This window comes from Triticum urartu, chromosome 3A (assembly GCF_056163025.1).
Source record: "Triticum urartu cultivar PI428250 chromosome 3A, HENAU_Tu73, whole genome shotgun sequence".
In the NCBI taxonomy this organism is placed as follows: domain Eukaryota; kingdom Viridiplantae; phylum Streptophyta; class Magnoliopsida; order Poales; family Poaceae; genus Triticum; species Triticum urartu.
This window is the reverse complement of record NC_141875.1, coordinates 409235402-409256105: the sequence shown is the minus strand read 5'-3', so window position 1 is coordinate 409256105 and position 20704 is coordinate 409235402.

Genomic DNA, 20704 nt, shown 5'->3' with positions numbered 1-20704 from the left:
TGTACGACACCTCCGCATGAGGCATCTCCCTGGTGCTCAGCCGGCTTGGGTCGAAGTGGCCGCTCATCTGACACATCATGTGGGGCCGACTTTGGAGAGGAAGTATCCGGCGCTCCACGAAGGCGGCCACCAAGTCGGCCCCGCTCAGGCCTTCTGACTGGATCATCACCCGAAGCCGGGAGACGGCAGCGTTCCCGGCCTGAGACAGCGACCTGGACCAGAAACTCCATGAGGGCTGCCTCCCAGCCGGCGGGCCGGCTACGTAAGCCGGCAGATTGACGTGGTCACCTTGCTGGGCGACGTTCTTCACGTAGAAGTACGACTTCTGCCAGATCTTCACCGACTGGATCAGGGGGATGGACGGGAATGGGTTGTTCTCGCCCGACCTCCTCATGGCGATGAAGGCCCCGCAGGGGGCGGGCACGCCTGTGACGACGGTGCCGAGTTTGCTCTAGAAGAATTCCCCCCAGAGCTCCAGCGTGGGGAGCAGCCCCAAGAAACCTTCGCAGAGAGAGACGAAGGCCGACAGCAGCATCACCGCGTTGGGCATGAGGTGATGCGGCTGAAGATTGTAGAACTCGAGGAAGGAGCGCAGGAATCCGCTCGCCGGAAGGCCGAAGCCGCGCAGGAAGTGCGAGCGGAAGACGACCCGCTCGCCCTCCTCCGGTGCCGGCGAGATCTCCGTATCTGGCGCCAGGCGGACCCGCACTAGGTTGGCGTCGGGCAGGCGCCGAGTCTGGTGGAGGAACTCAACATGGTCCTCATGTACGTTGGAGCCATCCCACGAGCTCGACAGCGCCATGGGAGCAAGACGATGTAGCGGCGCGACGGCGCTAAGACGGGAGGCTGCGGCGGCAACGAGAGGAAGAAAGGAGGACGAGAAGGGGCGGAGCGAGAGAGAGCATGCGAACCTCTGTCTCTCCCCCTCCTCCCCCTACTTATAGGCTCGCATGGCGGAGCCGAGGAGGCACGACGTGGGGAAACGTGGGAATCGATCGTGCCCACTCCCCCGCGTCCCGTGTTTATTGCGCCCTAACGGCGAAATGAAATCGCCACGGGAAGGCGAGCGGTCCACCTGGGCTGCAGAAGATCAGCGTTCGGGCCGAGGCCTAGGAGTGGCGGGCCCGGGCCTGCGGCGGCGTCCCGTCGCGCGCGTGCGCCGGTAGGGTCTCGCTGCCACGTGGCCCGTGGGAGGGCCCGCGGTCAGCACGCGGGTCGACCACTTTCCCGCCTGCAAGACGCAGGGCTCCCCGAAATCGGCATACACCAACAAAGCCGGCTCTTCAGGGTAGGAAGCTGACCAAGCTTCTCGTCCCTTTGTCCGCCTCGAAGCTCGATCAGCTTCGGGGACTACTGTTGGAGTAAATAGCCATGGGTAGCCTAGCCGGCTTCCCCTGGCCCTTCTGAAAAAATTAGGAGCCCGTCCGGCTCTCAAGAATCCAAGACATGGGGCCGCCTTCCCCTTGCTGGCTGTCACCCAGGCCGGCTTTCGGAAGGTGGCCCGACTTTAGCCCTCATGAAGAAAGCCATGGGAGGGCCGACTTCGAGAAGCCGGCCGCGAGGAGGCCGACTCCAAGAAGCCGGCCCCCATAAAGCGGTCGAGAACGTACCCTCAAAGTTTGCATCCACCTAGCGGCGATGAGACGGGGCGTGGCTACAGTAAAGCCTGCCACCCCCAAATCCCGGAGCACGATCGGCACAGTGCGCCGTACGGGTGACCATGACCCGCCCGGCGCAACACTGTTGCCATGCCGACCCTGACGCCATCCACGACGGACTACCAGCGCGGCCCATGGGCGGTGGGTCCCTTCGGTCAGAGAGACACCCAAAGGCGGCCACGCCTCCCCCAGTCGGCCCAAGACAGAGCCGGCGCCCCGCAGCCGGCTTGCCATCTTCCTCGAAGGAGACGCCCCATTAAGGAGACAAGACGCGGTGAGGCTACAGCGATCGCCCGCTGGGCGGCGACACTGTAGCCACGCCTACCACGATGAAGCCCACGTCACCAAGATGGAGCAACAGTAACCAGCCGCCGACCAGGTCCTGGACAGTGGGGCCTGCCTGTCGACCAAGGGGCCGGCAGCCGGCGGGACCCACCAGTCGGCGGGCCCCAGCAGCCGGCGCAGAAGCCGGCGAGCGCAGTCACAGACGGCTGGGCCCCGCGCCCAGTCGGATTACCATTGTACCTCCGGGGGTAGGCCTATATAAACCCCCCGGGGCACCCATGCAAAGGGTTGGACCCCCAGCTAGTTTTAGACACCACACAAGGAGAAGAAGCAAGCTAGCCGTGCCCTTCTTCCTCCTCCCACCGAACAGCTCAAGGAGCATTGTGTAGCTACTTGTCCATCTAGTGATCATGCGGAGACCCCGCAGAGCAGCAGTAGGGGTGTTATCTCCACGGAGAGCCTCGAAGCTGGGTAAGATTCGCCGGCATGCATGTCTTCGCCTCATCCCGTTTCCAGGCACCCGCGACGTCTTACTGGCTCGCACAATGATAAGCCACCCGTTGGCATATGTCGCACCTACCACCCGACAGTGGTGTCGTGGGCGCAGTAAATCCCACAACCGCCCCCTCGGCTTCGCAGCCCATGAGGCTATAAGTAGGGGGAGGAGGGGGCGCGGTAGAGCACGCGCGCCCCTCCTTCCCACTACTCCTTGCTCTTCTCCTTCTTCTTCTTCCTTGCTCCGCCGTGCGCCCAAGCTTTGCCGAACGCCGCGGCGATCAGCTCACGATGAGTTCTTCTTCTGCCGCCGCGCCTCCCTCGGTGCATTCCGGCACCTGGGACGGCTCAGAAGTTCATGACGACCACATCGAGTTCCTCCGCAAGACTCGTCGGCTCCTCGGCGAAGATTACATGCGGGTGCGTCTTGCGCCGAGGGGGAGATTTCCCCAGCGCCGGAGGAGGGTGAGCGGGTCATCTTCTGCTCGCACTGCCTGCGCGGATTAGGGCTGCCGGCGAGCAGCTTCTTTCGCTCTTTTCTGGAGTTTTACGGCCTCCAGCCGCACCACCTCACGCCCAACATGGTGGTGCTGCTGTCCGCCTTTGTGGCCTTGTGTGAAGGCTTCCTCGGAGTCCTCCCCACCCTCGAGCTCTGGGGGGAGTTCTTCTTCTCCAAGCTCGGCACCCAGGCTGCAGGCGTGCCGGCTCAATGCGGCGCGTTCATCACCATGCGGAGATTGGGGGCCGACAACCCCTTCCCCACCATCAAGCTGATAAAGTCGGTGAAGATGTGGCAGCGATCGTACTGCTACATCAAGAGTGTCTTTGCGAGGGGCGATTGGGTCAACCTGCCGGCTTTCAAAGACGGCCCGCCGGCTGTCAAAGCCAGCCCGCCGGCTGGGAGACTGCCCAACTGGTCGTACCGGGCCAAGTAGTTGACGCCTGTGGGAGCCGGCGTCGTTGCGCGACTCCGAGTGCTGACGCAGTCGGAGGGCTTGACTGGTCCAGACCTGTTGGCCGCCTTCATGGCACGCCGAGTCCTCCCGCTCCAAGATCGCCCCCACATGATATGCCAAATGAGCAGGCACTGTGACCTGAGTTGGATGTGCACCAAGGACATGCCTCACGAGGAGGTGGCCTACATGGTGAACTACCTCTCGGACAGCAAGCTCCTGGAGGACTGGCGGTTTGGCAAGGAGCCGTACTCCCGCGCCAACCCCCACCCATAGTGAGTTGCCTTTTCTTTCTTTCTTTGGTTTGTCTTCTTACTTGCCGAGTTTGTTTGGTGCGGCCTGACTAGTCAGCTTTGGTCAGAATCCCCTCCTCCATCCACCAGCCGGCACCACGGGGCCGGCCCGCGAGTTCCTTGCTGACCGGGCAAAGAGCGACGTCGACGACCCTGATCTGGGGGCGGCGGCTTTGGAAGACAACGCGGGGGGAGGAGGCGGCCCGTGGCTCGGGGCCAGCCCAGAGGACTGGCCTGATGATGATGAGAAGGTCGCCCCCCACCATCGGCCAGGAGCCAGCCACCCCGGCGCGGGCTCTTCTGCCGCGCCGGGTGCTCCAGGCGGCGGGAAGAAGCATAGGGCCGTGCCGACCTTGTTCGGCAGTTGGCTGAAGAAGCCCAAGAGTTCGGCTGCGGCGACCTGGCGGGACGAGGCGGCTGCGAAGGCCATCCGCTTCCGTAAGGAAGTGAAGAAGCCGCCACTGGTCTCCGTGTGAGTATTTCATCTCAACGCTTTATTCTTTCTTTGTGGCTTTGCCTGAATCTTTTACTTTCTTCCCTTGCTTCAGGGCTCCCCTCACTCTTGAGAGGGTCGTCGCCGCCTCCGTCATGGGGTCAGCTGAGACGTCCGCCACCACTCGGCGGATTGACCCTGCCGCCGACCTTCGGGAGGTGATGGAGCGGAATGCGCAGGAGAAGCGCAATGAGGAAGAGGCCGCCCACCTGGAGAAGATGGAGGCCGATAAGGCGGAGGCCTCCGCCAAGAAGAAACTGGCCGAGGCCGAAGCCGTCACCGCGACGAAGCGGTAGGCTGAGGAGGCCGTGCACCGCCAATCGGCGGTGTTCGTCACCCCGCTGAACTCTGCGCCGCCGCCTCCGAAATTCACGGGGCAGACTGGGGAAGCCGGTGGCGAGAACCCCATCCTGGAGAGGAAAAGTGGCGGCTGCTCCACGCCGGATGTGATCGTTCCGCCACCACCTCCGCCGTCGTCTGGGAGCGCGCAAGGCGAATAGCAGGCGGATCCGCTGGTGTCGCCGACTGAAGACGAGGCCGTGGCGAGGCTGCTCCTTCAAGTCGGCTCACCAACGCGTCACCGTCTTGAGAAGGCGACTTCGGCGCCACGCCCCTTGGAGACCGGCACCGCCAGCTCGGCGATCCCAAACGCCGAAGCGACGAGCGCCGTGCCCATTGGGTGGGTGCGAGGAGGCGGCACAGGGCCGCTAAACCAGGCGATTCTGGACGTCCAGACGAAGCTGCGAGCTAAGGGCGACGCGATCCAGAATTGCAGCAAGGCATACCTGGCATCGTGAGCAGCCGTTCGGGTATGCTTTCTCTTTGGTCCTCTTTTTTTCTTGTTTTTGTTCCTCTCTATGGGGGCGCACCAGCGCACCCACTGGGTATAGTCCCCGAGTTTCGGGCCAGCTGCTGAGCAGGCGGTCAGGAGCTCCAATTGGTGAGTTCTGGGTACTTACTTTTGTCTGAAATATTTTTTCGCAGGACTACCACAACCTCCGTGTTACTGCCATCAACCGTAACGTTGAAGAGCTGGGCAAGCAGACCGCCGACTTGTCGGAGAGCCGGAGTAAGTCCTTTTTCTTCTTTGCGGGGGCGCGCTGGCACACCCGCGGGCTGTAGTCCCCGAGATTCGGGCCGACTGCTGAGCAGTCGGGCCGGATCTCCCCGGTGACCTTCTTTATTGATGACTTAACGCCTTCTTTCTTCTTTCTCTTCAGAAGCCAACGCTGTTCTTCAACAACAGCTGAGCGAAGCCAACTCCGCGTTGCGTGCCAGGGGGGAGGAGTGCAGCAAGCTCGCCACAGAGCGCGATCTGCTGGCCACACAATTGGCAGAGCAGAGGGAGCTGCTTGCGAATACGCAGAAGGAGGCGGAAGAGGCGGAAGCCTCCCTCCTGGCCGAGTTCACGAGCGAGCGCTCCTCCTGGACTGACAAAGAGGCAATGCTGGCCTCCGGCTTCCATGAGATTGAAGACATTGTTGATGGTGAGTCTCTTTTACTTTCTTTTTTCGAGCTGCCGATTATAAGTCGTGCCGACTCCTGGTTTTTGACTTGCTTCTTCATTTCTTCCGTCTTGACAGACTACTTTCCCGGGCATTCGCAGGCTGCCATCCAAGCCATCGAGGCTGATCGTGACGGTCGGAGGGCGGAAGGCGCAGAGATCGCCGCCGATGCTCCCCGAACCCTTGATGAGCATATCCTGAGCATCGAGGTTTGCCTTCGTCCGACTCACCGGATGCTGTGCCGGCTTCAACGTGTCGGCGCCCAGGCGATTATCGCCCTGTGACCGGACATGCAGGCTCCGCGCACCCCCGGTCGGACTGCCGACTGGCTCGAGGTCGCGGCTGGTCGTCTTGAGGCCTGGAAGGGTTCCTCGGCCCAAGCTGGAGCGCGCCGGGCCTTGGAGTTCATCAAGGCGTGGTATCCAGGGCTGGACTTAGACCGGCTGGCCACACTCCGGTCGGAGGCCCAGCCGAAGCTGGCAGCCGTGGAAGACGCCCTCGTCAAGCGTGCTGCGGCGATCGCCGAGTACACCAACACCAGCATCTTCGTCCCCGAGCGGTCTGAAGACGGCGAGGAGGTACCGCTGGAGTGGTTTGGGATGAACCTAGACTACGGCGAGGACTCGGCGGAGGTGATCGGCTCCAGCATCGAGGAGGAAGGCGAGGCGGAGGACGGAGGCGAGACGGAAGCACCAGAAGAAGGAGCGGACAGCCAGCCTCAGCTCGACCATGCCTCCAACAACGAGCCGTGTGCGACCGAGCCGACTGCCACCAGGGGCGATCGAGCCGAGACTGCCCAGCCGGCCGCCCCAACGCCTGACGCTGCCGTCTCCTCCGACCCTCCGAATCCGTCTGCCACATCTTAGGCTGCCGCCTATTTTATTTGCTTTAGTAGTCTTTAAAGAACTTGTTAATTTGCACAATTCCACCCGCGGGGTGTATTTTGAACTTCTGCTCGAAGATTCGACCAAGGGCCTATGCTATGTAAATATTTATCCGAATTCTATCTTTTCTTGCTCATTGCTCTTTTGGCTTTTTCGTTGCCGCTTTCCCTTAGTTGCCTGTCTTGCCAGTTGGACAGCCGCTCTGCAGACTGCCGTTGGATCAAATGCTTGGCTACTTTGGGGAGGCAAGTACTTAGTCGTTGTAGAGTTTTTTAGCAAGTTGAATACAAGGCGGTGAGCCGAGTGCTTAATAGTCGGTTTGCGAAAAAAGGCTGGAAGCCGTCTTAAGCTATGTTTTATGCTTTGAGTCCTTAACCATTTTTCATGCGAACGCCCATTCTACCTTACTCCTGCCCACCGTACAGTCGCTCTGCGAGCTGCGGCTTCTGACAGGAGATGGCTTAGGCGCCACACACTACTTGTCCGGCTGCAGGAAGCATTTCATAGTGCAAGGCGGCAAGTCCCCGGGCCGACTTGTCGAGCCCGGTGCCAAGCGGCATAACAAAGAGTAATATACTCGTAGGCGTAATTTTTATCATATAGACAAAAGAGGGCAGTCCCCGAGCTCGTCTTGGGGGGCCTGAAGCCTTGGTACTTTAATACAAAAGGTTGCATGGTACATACTTCATTAACTGTAAAATCTTCGGAGGAGATTTGCATTCCATGGCCGCTCCGTCTCTACGCCGGAGTCGTCCCTCTTGCATGCTCAGGGCTTATGAGCGTCAATCAGGTAGTAGGAGTCGTTGCCTAGTACTTTGCTGATGATGAAAGGGCCTTCCCAAGGTGCCGACAGCTTGTGCTGGCCGGCTGTTCGCTGGATCAGCCAGAGCACAAGGTCGCCTTCTTGGAAAGATCTTGGCTTGACCTTCCTGTTGTAGTATCGGCGCAGGCTCTGCTGGAAGATGCTGGACCGGCTGAGTGCCAACAGCCGGCCCTCTTCCAGCAGATCGACACCGTCTTGACGTGCTTCTTCTGCTTCCTCCTCGGTGTACATGGTGACTCACGGGGAGTCGAACTCTATGTCCGTTTGGATGACAGCTTCGGCACCGTAGATGAGGAAGAAAGGCGTGAAGCCGGTTGACTTGTTTGGAGTCGTGCGCAGACTCCAAAGGATGGTTGGCAACTCATCGAGCCAACAGCCAGCTGAGCACTCCAAAGGCTCGACCAGCCGGGGCTTGATGCCGGACAGGATGAGGCCGTTTGCTCGCTCCACCTGTCCGTTTGACTGTGGATGGGCGATGGACACTAGGTCCAGTCAGATGCCCTGTGTTGCGCAAAAACGGGCCAAGGCGCCTTTGGCAAAATTTGTGCCGTTGTCAGTGATGATGCTGTGTGGTATGCCGTACCGAATTGTGATATCGGAGATGAAAGTCACGGTAGTCGGACCGTTCAGTTTCTTGATTGGCTTCGCTTCTATCCACTTGGTGAACTTGTCCACTACGACAAGTAACTGAGTTAAGCCACCTTGTACCGTCTTGAATGGTCCCACCATGTCTAGACCCCAAACTGCGAAAGGCCAGACAATGGGGATGGTCTTGAGTGCAAAAGCCGGCTGGTGCGGCTTGGAGCTGAACTTCTGGCACCCTTTACATTTTTGGACCAATTCCTTGGCCTCTTCTAAGGCAGTCGGCCAGAAGAAACCGTGTCGAAAGGCTTTTGCGACGAGTGCTCTTGAAGCCGCATGGTGGCCGCACTCGCCTTGATGGATGTCTTTGAGAATTGCTTAGCCTTGCTCTGGCTCTACGCAGCGCTGGTAGACACCAGTGACGCTGCGCCTGACCAGCTCTCTTTGACTATGGTGTAGGCTGCCGCTCGGCGTTGTACTTGCCGAGCCGAGGTCTCATCAGTCGGCAGCTCTTTGCTCACCAGGAATTTGAGGATGGACTGGGCCCATGAGGGTGCTGCTATTTGTTTGACTGCCAGAACTGCGACTTGGACGAGGGCAGTTGGGCTGGGAGGCGGCTGGTTGGAGTCAACAACCGCTTGCTGGGTTAATGAAGTCCCCGGGCCGACTGGCGCGGCTCTTGGCCCGAGTTCTGGAGTCTTCGAGCCCGCCGCCGCAGTCCCCGCGCCGGGTACTGCAGTCCCTGGGCCGGCCTCGACTGTGGTGGCTTTGGAGCCATCTGCCAAAATCCCCGTACCGTCTGCCGGGGCTCTAGAGTCGGATCCGACTTCTTCGGGAGGAGCCGACACAAAGATGGAGTCTGATTCTGGTGAAGGCTTGACAGACGGCTTGAGGAGGCGTTAAAGGGCGACGCCGGATGGTATTGCTTGGCGGGTAGAGCCGATTCATGCCAAGGCGTCTGCTTGGTCGTTGTCGTTTCTTGGCACATGGAGGAACTCGCATCCCTCGAAATACCCACTAAGTTGTTGTACGAGGAAACGGTAACTCGCCATGTTTGCATCTTTGGCGTCCCAGTCGCCAGATGACTATTGGACCACTAAATCCGAGTCGCCATAACACAGGATCCGGCGAATGCCAAGTTCTTTGGCAAGCCGGAGCCCGTGAATGAGCGCCTCGTACTCGGTGACGTTGTTGGAGGCGGCAAAATGGATTTGCAGTGTGTATTTGAGCTTGTCGCCTTTAGGGGAAGTGAGGACGACACCAGCTCCCAAGCCGGTGCGCATCTTGGAGCCGTCGAAATGCATCCGCCAATGGGTGGGGTCGGGCGCTGGAGGTAGGTACTGGGTCTCGGCCCAGTCGACGAGAAAGTCGGCCAGTGCTTGTGACTTGATGGCGGTGCGGGGCTGGTAGTGGATGGTGTAGGGAGCCAGCTCTATGGCCCACTTGGCCACTCGGCCAGAAGCATCTCGGCTTCCGATGATCTCGGCAAGTGGGGCCGTGCAGACCACAGTGATTGGATGCTCTTGAAAGTAAGGCTTCAATTTCTTGGCAGTAAAGTGTATGCCATACCACATCTTCTGGTAGTGGGGATAGTTCTGCTTGGAGGCCGACAGTACTTCGCTCAGGTAATATACCAGTCTCTGGACAGGTAGTGCCTTCCCTTCCTCCTTGCATTCCACTACAATGACCGTGCTGACTACCCGGCTAGTGGCAGCGATGTACAGGAGCATAGGTTCCTTAGGAGTCGGAGCCGCCAGAACGGGTGGAGTAGTCAGCATCTTCTTCAACTGGAGAAAAGCTTCGTCTGCCTTGTTGTTTCATTCGAAGAAAGTGGTCTTCTTCATGAGTTGGTATAAGGGGAGAGCTTTCTCGCCCAGCCGACTGATGAACCGGTTGATGGACGCAAGCAGTCGGTGAACTTTTATACGTCCAGCAGTCGGCTGGGTACCTCCATCCTCTCAATGGCCTTGATCTTTACAGGGTTGCATTCTATGCCGCGTTCGGAGACCAGGAAGCCAAGGAGTTGGCCGGCTGGTACTCCAAAGACGCACTTCTCGAGGTTGAGCTTGATCTGGAATCGGCGCAGGTTCTCAAAAGTCTCCTTGAGGTCTTCCAGCAGTGTTCCATGCTTTCCTGTCTTCACCACCACATCGTCCATGTAGACGTGGGCGTTTCTCCTGAGTTGCTTGAGGAGGCACTTCTACATGCAACGCTGAAAGGTGGCGCCGGCATTCCTCAAGCCGAACGTCATGGTGAGGTAGCAGAAGGCTCCAAACGGCGTGATGAAGACGGTCTTCAGTCTGTCAGTCGGGTTCAGCTTGATCTGGTGATATCCTGAGTATGCATCCAAAAAAGCTCAATAGCACGCATCCGGCGGTGGAGTCTATCACCTGATCAATTCTTGGTAGAGAAAACGGGTCCTTGGGGCAGGCCTTGTTGAGGCTCGTGTAGTAAATACACATTCGCCATTGCTTGTTCTTCTTCAGTCCCAGGACCGGATTGGCTAGCCACTCTGGAAAGAATACTTCCATGATGAAGCCGGCCGCTAGTAGCCGGGCTATTTCTTCTTCGACAACTCTTCTCTTCTCTTCTGATAGGCGGCGCAGGGGCTGCCTGACCGGCTTTGCATCAAATCGGACATGTAGCTTGTGCTCGGCGAATTCCGTCGGTACACCTGGCATGTCTTTGGGGGACCATGCGAAGATGTCCCGATTCTCATGGAGGAAATCGACAAGCTCGCCTTCCTATTTGCTGTTGAGGTTTGCGCCTACGATAGCGTACCTCTCTGGGTGCTCCGGATCCAAGGGTATCTTCTTTGTCTCCTTGGCCGGCTTGAACGAACCCTGAGCCTCCGACTCCTTTGGGTTGGGCGATACCTCTGGCTGCTTGCCGGCCATCGCCACAACCCGTTCAAGGAGCCGCTTCTCGGCCGCGATTACCAGGGATTCGGCTAGCCGACTGCTCTCAGCCGCATAGGCAGACGACTTCCAGTAGTTGCCGGCTATGGTCAGAATCCCCCTGGAACTGGGCATCTTCATTTTGAGGTAGGCGTAGTGGGGGACCGCCATGAACTTGGCCAAGGCAGGTCCGCCGAGTAGTGCATGGTATGGGCTCTCAAGGTCCACCACCTCAAACCAAACTGACTCTTGGCGAAAGTGATCTTTGTCTCCAAAGAGGACGTCCATCAGGATCTTGCCGATTGGTGAGCAGGAAAGCCCAGGAACAATGCCGTGGAACACAGTCCGGCTGTTCTGAAGCTGTCTTTGCTTGATTCCTAATTTCTCCATGGTGTCCTTGTACAGGATGTTAATGCTGCTGCCTCCGTCTATCAGAACTCGCGAGAAACGAGCAGCTCGTCTATCTGTGGCAAAGGTGGCATCCAGGACCAAGGCATAAGAGCCCGGACTCGGCATCACCTCTGGGCGATCAGCCTACTCCAGCTGATAGGCTTTTCGGACCAGTGCATGAACTCTGGCGTCTCTGACGCTACTGCATTCACCTCTTGTCGCTGCAGCCGCCTGCTGCATCGATCATCAGCCATACTGGTAAATACCACGTAGGCTCCGTGTTCTTTGGGGTATTCATCTTGTACTGCGCCGACTGGCCTGACAGCTGGCTGCTGGGGCGGAGGCAGCGGTGGTTGCCCAACAGGCGGGGGAGGTAGGAGGCCGTCTCCTTTGGCGATCCTGGTGAGCCAGTGGCACTTCCGGGTGGTGTGATTCGACGGCTTCGCGCCGCTATGGAACTTGCAAGGACCATCCAGGGTTTGCTCGTATGAGAAGGCCGGCAACCAGTTGGGCTTGCCACCTTTCTGTCGCTTGGGTGAAGGCTGCCCATCCGGCTGCTGGGCTTCGACTGTCGCAACCTGCCGGCTGCTGGAAGCCGGCTGCGGGGCCTTGCGCTTGTGGTTGCTCTGCTGTTGCCGCCGACTGGCATCTCCCGCCGGAGTTCCTGGAGCTTGAGGGGCCACTTTGCCAGTTGCGCTAACTTGAATCTCCGCCTTCATGGAGGAGTCGGCCGTGGCGTACTTGTCTGCTATGATCAGCAGCTCGTCGAGGGTTTCTGGCTCGTCGCAGAGGAGCTTGTGCTTGAGGAGGGTGCCTTCTCTGCACCCGGAGGTGAAGTACTCGATAGCCTGCACCTCGTGCACGCCCTCGTAGGAGTTCCGAAGCTCGGCCCAACGCGTGAGGTAGTCGCGAGTCGACTCGTCAGGACCTTGCATGCACAAGGAGAGCTGACGAGGCTTGGGAGGACGCTTGTATGTGCTGGTGAAGTTGCGGACGAATGCTTCGGTGAAGTCGACCCAGCTGTTGATGCTGCGAGGCTTCAGGCTGTTCAGCCATGTCCGGGCCGTGCCCTGGAGCATGAGCGGAACGTATTTTACAGCGACACGCTTGTTGCCGTTCGCTATGCTGACACCCGTGGAGTAGTCGACTAGCCAGTCTTCCGGCTTCACGGAGCCGGTGTACTTGGGCGTGTCTCTTGGGAGCGGGAACCCTTTGGGAAAGGGCTTGTCTTGAATGCGGGGCCCGAAACAAGGCGGACCCAACTCGTCTTCTTCTTCCAGCGCCAGGGATTGGTGAAGCCGGTCGATTCGGTGGCGGGCGTCATTTTCCCTGACTCCCTCTCGGCGGCCAAGGCGGTCGCCAAGAGTCGGATGATCAACAGGCGGCAGGGAGACTTGCCTTTCCCTGCAAGGAGGAGGAGGCGGACAGTCGTCCCGTCGTTCTACTGCTCTCAGGCAGCCGTCTAGGTCGCGCTCTATGGTAATGCGAGTCCGACTGTGGCTGACAGTCGGGTCCTTGTCCTTTCTTCCTCGGGCGCCCCCAGTCGGCGTTCGAGACGTCGCGCCTTGGTCTCGGCGAAGATCGTCGTTTTACCGCTGGACTCGCTCCATCATCAGGCGGCGCTCTTCGCCCTCGAAATTGTCCAGCTTGTCCGCCACCGCCTGGGCGGCTCGAATGTTCTCCGCAGGTGTAGCGTACACAGGGCGACTTGCCCCGAACAAGTTGGCGATGGCTACACCGCGCTTCTGGAACGTGCCAAGGCGGCTGGGCCCAGCTAGGGCTGGCGAGCCACCAACAGCGCGATCCATCTCTCGCTGGTAGGCTTCTGACAAGCGTCTCATGCTAGCCAGCTTCTTCGCACCTTCGACCAGCTGAAGGCGGCGCGCCTCCAATGTCTCCGCGTCAGCGTCTTGTAGCGCAGCGCCAAGTGGGTCATGCGCTCCTCCGCCGGGGAGCTCGTCATGACTGGTGACGAGCACCTCGGCGATGGTGCTTCCGCCGCTCTCCGCACAAGGGAGAGGCTCGTCGTAGACCACCACATTAGTGGGGAACGCGACGAGCGACGCGGTGTCGGAGTCGACCAGCATCGGGTCGGTGGAACCTACAGACTCCAAGTCCACGGCAGGCTCGCCAGCGACATGGAGTTGATCGAGGAAGCCCGCGAGGAGGCTCTCGGAGCCGCCCGTGCCTGCGTCGGATGCAGGTTCGTCGGAGATGCGAACCTCGCCGACAAGTTCGGCGAGGCGGCTAGCTGCGCAGATGATCTCAACGCCGTGCAGCGCGTCGGCGCAAACTCCGTCTCGCGTGCCTGGCTGGCTGCGCTCGCCAGGGAGGAAATGGGTTCCCGTCCAGAACAGGTCTCCGGATGATGGTGCACCAGGCCCCACGGTGGGCGCCAAATGTCGGGGGTTGGGTGCGACATATGCCAAAGGATGGCTTATCATGGTGGGGGCGAGTAAAACGTCGTCGGTGCCTGGAAATGGGATGAGGCGAAGACATGCATGCCGGCGAATCTTACCCAGCTTCAGGGCTCTCCGGGAGATAATACCCCTACTGCTACTCTGCGGGGTCTCCGCATGATCACAATGGCAACGTGTTTACACGATTGCTCCTTGAGCTGTTTTCTGGAGGTAGGAGAGGGAAAGGCTAGCTCTCTCCCTCCTATATGATCTGGTCTAGAGCTAATGGATTCCAACCCTTTGCATGGGTGCCCTGGGGGGTTTATATAGGCCTACCCCCCAGGGGTACAATGGTAATCCGGCTGGACGCAGGCCCAGCCGTCAGTGCCTCCGGCCTCCGTCTTCTCCGCCGACTGCTGGGCCCTGCCGGCTGGCTCGGTACAGAGCCGACAGGCCGCGTCCGCCGCGGACGGGTCTTGCCGGCTGCTGATTACTGTAGCCGTGCTTCTGATGACGCGGGCTTGGTCATGGAGTCGTGGCAACAGCCCCGCCGCCTGGCGGGCGATCACTATCGCCACTCCCCGTCACATCTGGTTAATGGCGCGTGGGCCCCGGGGGAGGAGCTGGCCGACTCCCGGGGGCCGACTCCCAACGGGTCCAACTGGTGGCGCGCTTGCCGTCTCCTGGGGTCCCACTGGCTGGTGGGACCCGCCGCCCCAGGCTCATACAGACAAACCGTCGTGGGCGCAGGATTCAGTCCTCTGGTGCTGATGTCAGGGCCGGCACGGCAACAGTGCCACGCCGCACGGAGATCCTCCCGGGTACGGCATGCTGTGGCCATGCCTGCCCTTGGTAAGGGACGGGAGCGGGCTTCACTGTAGCCACTCCCCTGTCCTGTCCCTCCCGATGAGGATATGGGGTTTGTTGGAGTCGCGGTCCGACTCCCCAAGGTCGGCTTCTTGGGAAGCCGGCAGTCAGGAGTCGACCTACCCTGAAGTCGTTTTTGGGACTCGGCCGCGAGTGGCTAGTCGGTTGCCTTGCCGCCGACTTCTCTAAAGACGGCTCCGTGTACTGAGATCTTGAGGGGCGCAGCCTGCCCCGATGTCTTGAAAGGCTCTGGGGCTCGGGTTAGCCTACCCGTGGCCCATTACTCCGACACCGCTCTTTCTCGCCTCGCTGCACCACCATGCCGCCACGTCGCCGGGAAACTTGGGGATACTGCGGCGTCCGCGCATGCCCCTCTGGCGGCTTCTCCGCCGAGATCCAGTTCCACGGGATGCGCCTCGGCCTCAGAAATTTTGACACCGCCAACGAGGCCCTCCGCGCGTAGGACGCGGTGACGGGGCACCTCCGGTGGCCTCATAGAACATTGAACTTCCCCGGGGTGCGACGCGAGAGCAGGCGTAGGAGCTCGCGCCTCTGCCGCGGCTTATCACCGACAAGGATCGTCACGAAAACCGGAGACGGGAGCACCGCCTCGGCATCGCCGAGATGGACGAGGAAGCCATGGCGTTGTGGTGCCAACGCTTCCCGCATGACATCATCAACGAGCGCGAGTTCTACACGCAAAGGAGGGCGGAGAGGGAGAAGAGGAGGGTGGAGCGAGTTGCCTATCGCGAGGACAAGCGTATGCGAAAAGCCAATGCTCAATTCAACAGGAGGCTAGGAGCAGCGTCGCCCTGGGAATCTGGCGACGCTCGGTATCTTCACGCCTACATTGAGACATTGGAGGAGGACATCACCGAGTAGGAGTCGAACGAAGAGGAGTAGTTGAACTATCTATTTTTTATCTATCTATGCTTTATCTATGCTGAGAACTATCTACGTCTCTACTCTCTAGTCTCTACTCTCTATCTCTACTTCTCAATCTCAGCACTGTAAATGCTTTTTTAAAGCGTCGCGCATTGCGCTTCTGTTGGAGATGCTCTAACATGGCAGACGAGTGCTTTAATGTTTCCCACAAGATGCGTGAGTATTACTAGTATATTTTTCTTGCCATGTTGAGATTTTAAAACCACGAGTGTGAACATGCAGAGGAGCAATAAAGACCAAACACGGGATATTGGGGACATCTTCAAGGAGCGTGGAAAGTTAAAGAGGAGCTACACCGAACCTGTAAAACGAGCTTTGGTAAGTAACACCCTTTCAATTACTTTCGTTTAGCCTCGTGTTCTTTGATGTGTATATGTTGTAGTTTCCTATTTCTCTTAGCCTCGTGTTCTTTGATGTGTAATAAGAAGAGTCTTAATCGTCCTAGTGCTTTCGTTTTTAGCTTGATGTAGGAAGTGGGTGTTCTCACCTTGTAGTCTATTTTTATTTTTTTCCTTCTGAATTCACTTCTCTGAGTCTTGTTTATCTGGCTTCTACCAAATGGATCTGGGTTGCTTTGAGTATTGATCTAAAAAAGAAGTTACTTCATGTCAGGATGCAGTTCCTGCGAGGAGGGAAGTATGGTCAACCTCGAGATCATGTTTCCAAAATGAGGCTGGATTACACACAAGGTGCCAGTTCCCTAATGATGCTGGATTAGACACAAGGTGCAAATTCCTAGATGATGATGGATTACACACAAGCCAGGTGGAGTCGTCAACTGTTCATGTCCTCGTGGCTCTAGTAAAGGCTGAAAGAAAGTGTGCAGCAGCCCTTGAGAATGTAGTTGAGTTCCTGAAGAAGGGAAAAGAGCAATCAGATGCTCTCTTCACCCAAGCCAAAGAAGAGATGGAAGAAGCTAGAAAGATGCTAGCAGAGGCAGAGCAGGCTAGGCGTCTCCTGCTTCATAAAATTGTTGTCAATACAAATTTTCCTTCATAATAGCTTGGTTCAAATGTTTATCCAGTTAGCATGCCTGTTGTGATGTCCGTGCATCTACTGATGTGGCACAAAATAAATGTTTTTTGGTCATGTAATAACAACAATTACTTTCTAAACAATAACAGACGAAGCATTGGACATGGTATAGTTCACGTGCAAGCCCAACATTCCAAGTTCAACTTCCACATCAAACTCATGTTCACAGATATCTGCACATTCATAGATAATGTCCACAACCATGATTCACTTCAAAGACAAAAAAATGAGAGGAGAGTTATAAATAAAGAATAACCTCTAGTACCTACTACCAGTGTGAGCACAACAAGTCAAGACCATGCGTAATTAATTATATTTTGGTCATTTTTAGACTAATCGCGAATAACTTCTAGAAGTAGATATAATTTCTAATGAGGGCCGTGGCTGGGGTCCACAATGTTTTGAGCCAAACCGAGCAACACACCGGGTCTCTATGCCGGCGGCGCGGTGGTCGTAGCATTCGTGGATTCAGAGCAGTGGCGGCTCATGTGGTCTACTATTCCTCGGTGTCGGCAATGGCCACAAACGTGTTGGCCACCTCCGCCAGCATGTCGCGGTTCCACCAACGTTTGCGTCGGATGGTGCGGCCAACCATGATGCACTGGACACCGTGGTCCCCCGTGTGCCGGCATGCAGCAACTGGCCACTCCTCTGCGAGCAGGTTTGGAGCGTCGAGTTGATGCACTAGGGGCCAGCTTAGAGTGGCGGCTTGCTCCTCCGCTTGCCCACCTGCAGCCTCGCCCATCGTACTGACGGCCTGGGGCGGGGAGGGTGGTGGGGCAACGAGTTGCCTGGCTTGTCGGGGCACCCAGCCGGCTTTTATGCCGGAGAACTCATCTTCCTACTCACCGGATGCTATGGAGAGTATGGAGAAAGTGGTGCAAGGAGGACATGGGGAGCAACGGTGTCGTGTGGTTCTTGCCAGGCGTCTGGCCTCGTTTAAATAGCGAGCGAACGAGAGGAGACAGCTGACGTTGTGTTCTAAGATGCCAGCTGGCTCGCGGGGCAGTCTGAAGTCGGTTGCATGTGGCGAGGAGGCATGTTCAGCCTGGCCTGTAGCGAGTGGGGCCCTCTTGGCCGACGCGCCGATTCAATGCCTGCGCTATGAGAGGTTGCGTATGTGTCAGAGCAATCACTCCCTCTAGTCCTTTTTTGTTGGGTTAATTAGATAAATGCCACTTCAATTATGGCGATTCATAAAAATGCCACTGCAACTTACAAACTTTGAAAAATGCCACTGCAATTTTTGCAAACTTTGAAAAACGCCAGTCTAGACTTCGAAAAATGCCACTGGAAATGACATGAAATGACATTTTTCAAAGTTTGGAAATTGTAGTGGTATTTCTCAGAATCGCTAGATTTGTAGTGGCATTTATCAAATTAGCCCTTTTTTGTTTGGGTATAACAAAATCTCGTTTTCCATTCACATTTTACAAGTAAAATTCGTGGACAAACTTTGACCCAAAATACGATGGGGACTAGTAAACCAGGACGGAGGTAGTAGTTTTTTTTTCAAAGAACGGTTTCCCCTTCCGATTTTCATTACTGAAAACCAACATCTACACCATAGTATTTACCCTAGAACTACCAGGTTCAACATCTCACAACATAAACCCGTACAACCATATGCCAAGGAGGTAGTAGTTATGAATTCCATTTTCTCTCCATACCAATCGTTCTAAAAACTACTTAAGTACTTATAACGCGCCCTTGAAAATTGGAACTCTCACCCCGCTAAAAATGATATTTTAAATGTGGCTACTCGATATGTGGCAACTGGCGAGCCACCGCCTCCAGGTCGTTCACCTGTGGTCCCGACCATCAACTCCTATGGATCAAATTATAACGCGAGCTGACTATTCCTACAAAGGTGCGCTCCACCACGTACCCGGTACCCGCGCATGTGGCAATCATGCACCTAGGGTTTTAGGGTTTATTTGTTAATGGTGCCTTTACGTAACTCTCATGCGTGCAAGATAGCGAGAGACCGACTACGTGTGTGCGCCTCTTCTCTTCGTATATGTACTCCACCGTTTGTCTGGTGTCCAAAAAATTATACAGTAGTAATAACTACTAGCAATGTGCCAATGCGTTGCCACACGATCAAAGTAGATTAATACATATTCACCGATTTGATAGAAAAAAGAGTCTAGTTTTGAAATGCATGTATCACTAATAATATCTTATGTTTCACCCAAAATATATTCCTTTGGCGGTTTTGATGAGATAAGGGGGGAATGTTGTTGGTTTCAACATTCCAGAAGTGGTATATCTCTAATTTCTATTCTTACTAGCAAGATGCCCATGCGTTGCATAGAACATCAAGATCTTGTGGGAGAAAAGGATGAACGAGGGAAGGCCTTATCTGCAAATGTGGATAGGAGTGCGGGTAAATTGCCATAGTTTCCTTCCTATCCGTTAGATATAGATCAGACGGCCTATATTGCAGGATGGCAGTCACACCATCATCACCGACTCTGTTTTTATCTACACTCTTATAAAAACAGAGTCGGTGATGATGGTGTGACTGCCATCCTGCAATATAGGCCGTCTGATTTATCTGACGGATAGGAAGGGAACTATGGCAATTTTGCAAAAAGGTACCCACACACCTCTCCACATATGCAAATAAGGCCTTCCCTCGTTCATCCTTTTCTCTCACAAGATAAACTAGTCATACAAATGCATCTTGATGTTACGTGCAACGCACGGGCATCTTGCTAGTTAGAGATAAAAATCAGAGTTGGTGATGATGGTGTGCCTGCCATCCTGCAATAGAGGCCGTCCGATTTATATCTGACGGATAGGAAGAAAACTATGGCAATTTTGCAAAAAGATACCCAGACCCCTCTCCACATTTGCAAATAAGGCCTTCCCCGTTCGTCCTTTTCTCCCACAAGATAAACTACTCATGCAAATGCATCTTGATGTTTCGTGCAACACATGGGCATCTTGCTAGTTGTTGCAAAAAGCCCATGTGTGTGTTGTGTGTGTGAGATAGAGGAAGAGAGGAGGAGGATAGAATGCATGTGTGACAAAGACACAAAGAGTGTGTGTGTGCGAGAGGTATCATCTTCAAATGAGGCGATAGTGTGTGTGTGCATGATCGAGAGGGCGTGTCCCAAGAAGGGACGAAAAATCTACATAGATACAAGGAGCGCGAGAGAGACATGTACGCGATAGTGGAAGCACGAGTGTGTGGGTGTATAAACCTATCTGGAGGCTAGTCGATCAATGATGTGAGAGAAATACGAGTTGGGGTGTGAAAGCGAGAGTTATGTGTGTGTGAGAGAGAGAGACGATAGTCGGGAAGGGGAGTGGAAGCAGGAGCTGTGTGTGTGAGAGAGAGAGAGAGGGGGGAGTTGGTCTGATCGGTAAACAAATGAATAATGTCAGTTTATAACTGGGATGGAGACGGAAAGGAGACCGCAACAAATGTTGTGTTTGCAGGAGAGAGTAATTTTAGTGGTATGAGTCATATCTAGAGACATATAGGGTGTGAGAGAGAACCCCGGAGAGAGAAAGACAAAGTAAAAGATGATTGAGACTGTGTGTGTGTGTGGCGGTGAAAAAGAAAGCTTAGGTACCTAGTGATACCAGAGAACGGTAGAGACGTGAGGGATAATGAAAACCGTGCAATTTATAATGATAGGGAGAGTGTGACACTTCTCAAGGGAGACGTAGAGAGACCATGTTTGCAAAGATAGGAGAAACATGAAGTGAGCGTGCGGGTGAGCTAGAGAAAAGAGAATGGTAGCTACATGAAGGAGCATGCCAGAGAGATGGGCGTGAAAGGAGTCAGCATAAAAGGGATTCAAATACTTGAATTCGAGATGATGATACATGTAATTCATACTCGAAACAAAATTGATCGATCAAACATGCATACTCATATGAATTCACGCGCATCTATGTTATTTAATATGTAGATATTACTGATCCATACATTTTAGTAGAACATATTTTGGTTTAATTTTTTTTGAATTCAACCTTATGATTTTGAGATCATTGTATTTGCAAATCATATTATATACATATAAAGGAGTAGAATTCTTTGTTGTGCTTTTGAAAGTATATATAAAAAATGATGTATATAGAATTTTATTCGAATCGCAAATGGATCCTCGCCGAACAAAAATAGAATACAAACTGGATTCGAATTGAGTTGACACGGTAAACGTGCACTCTTGCTCTACAAAA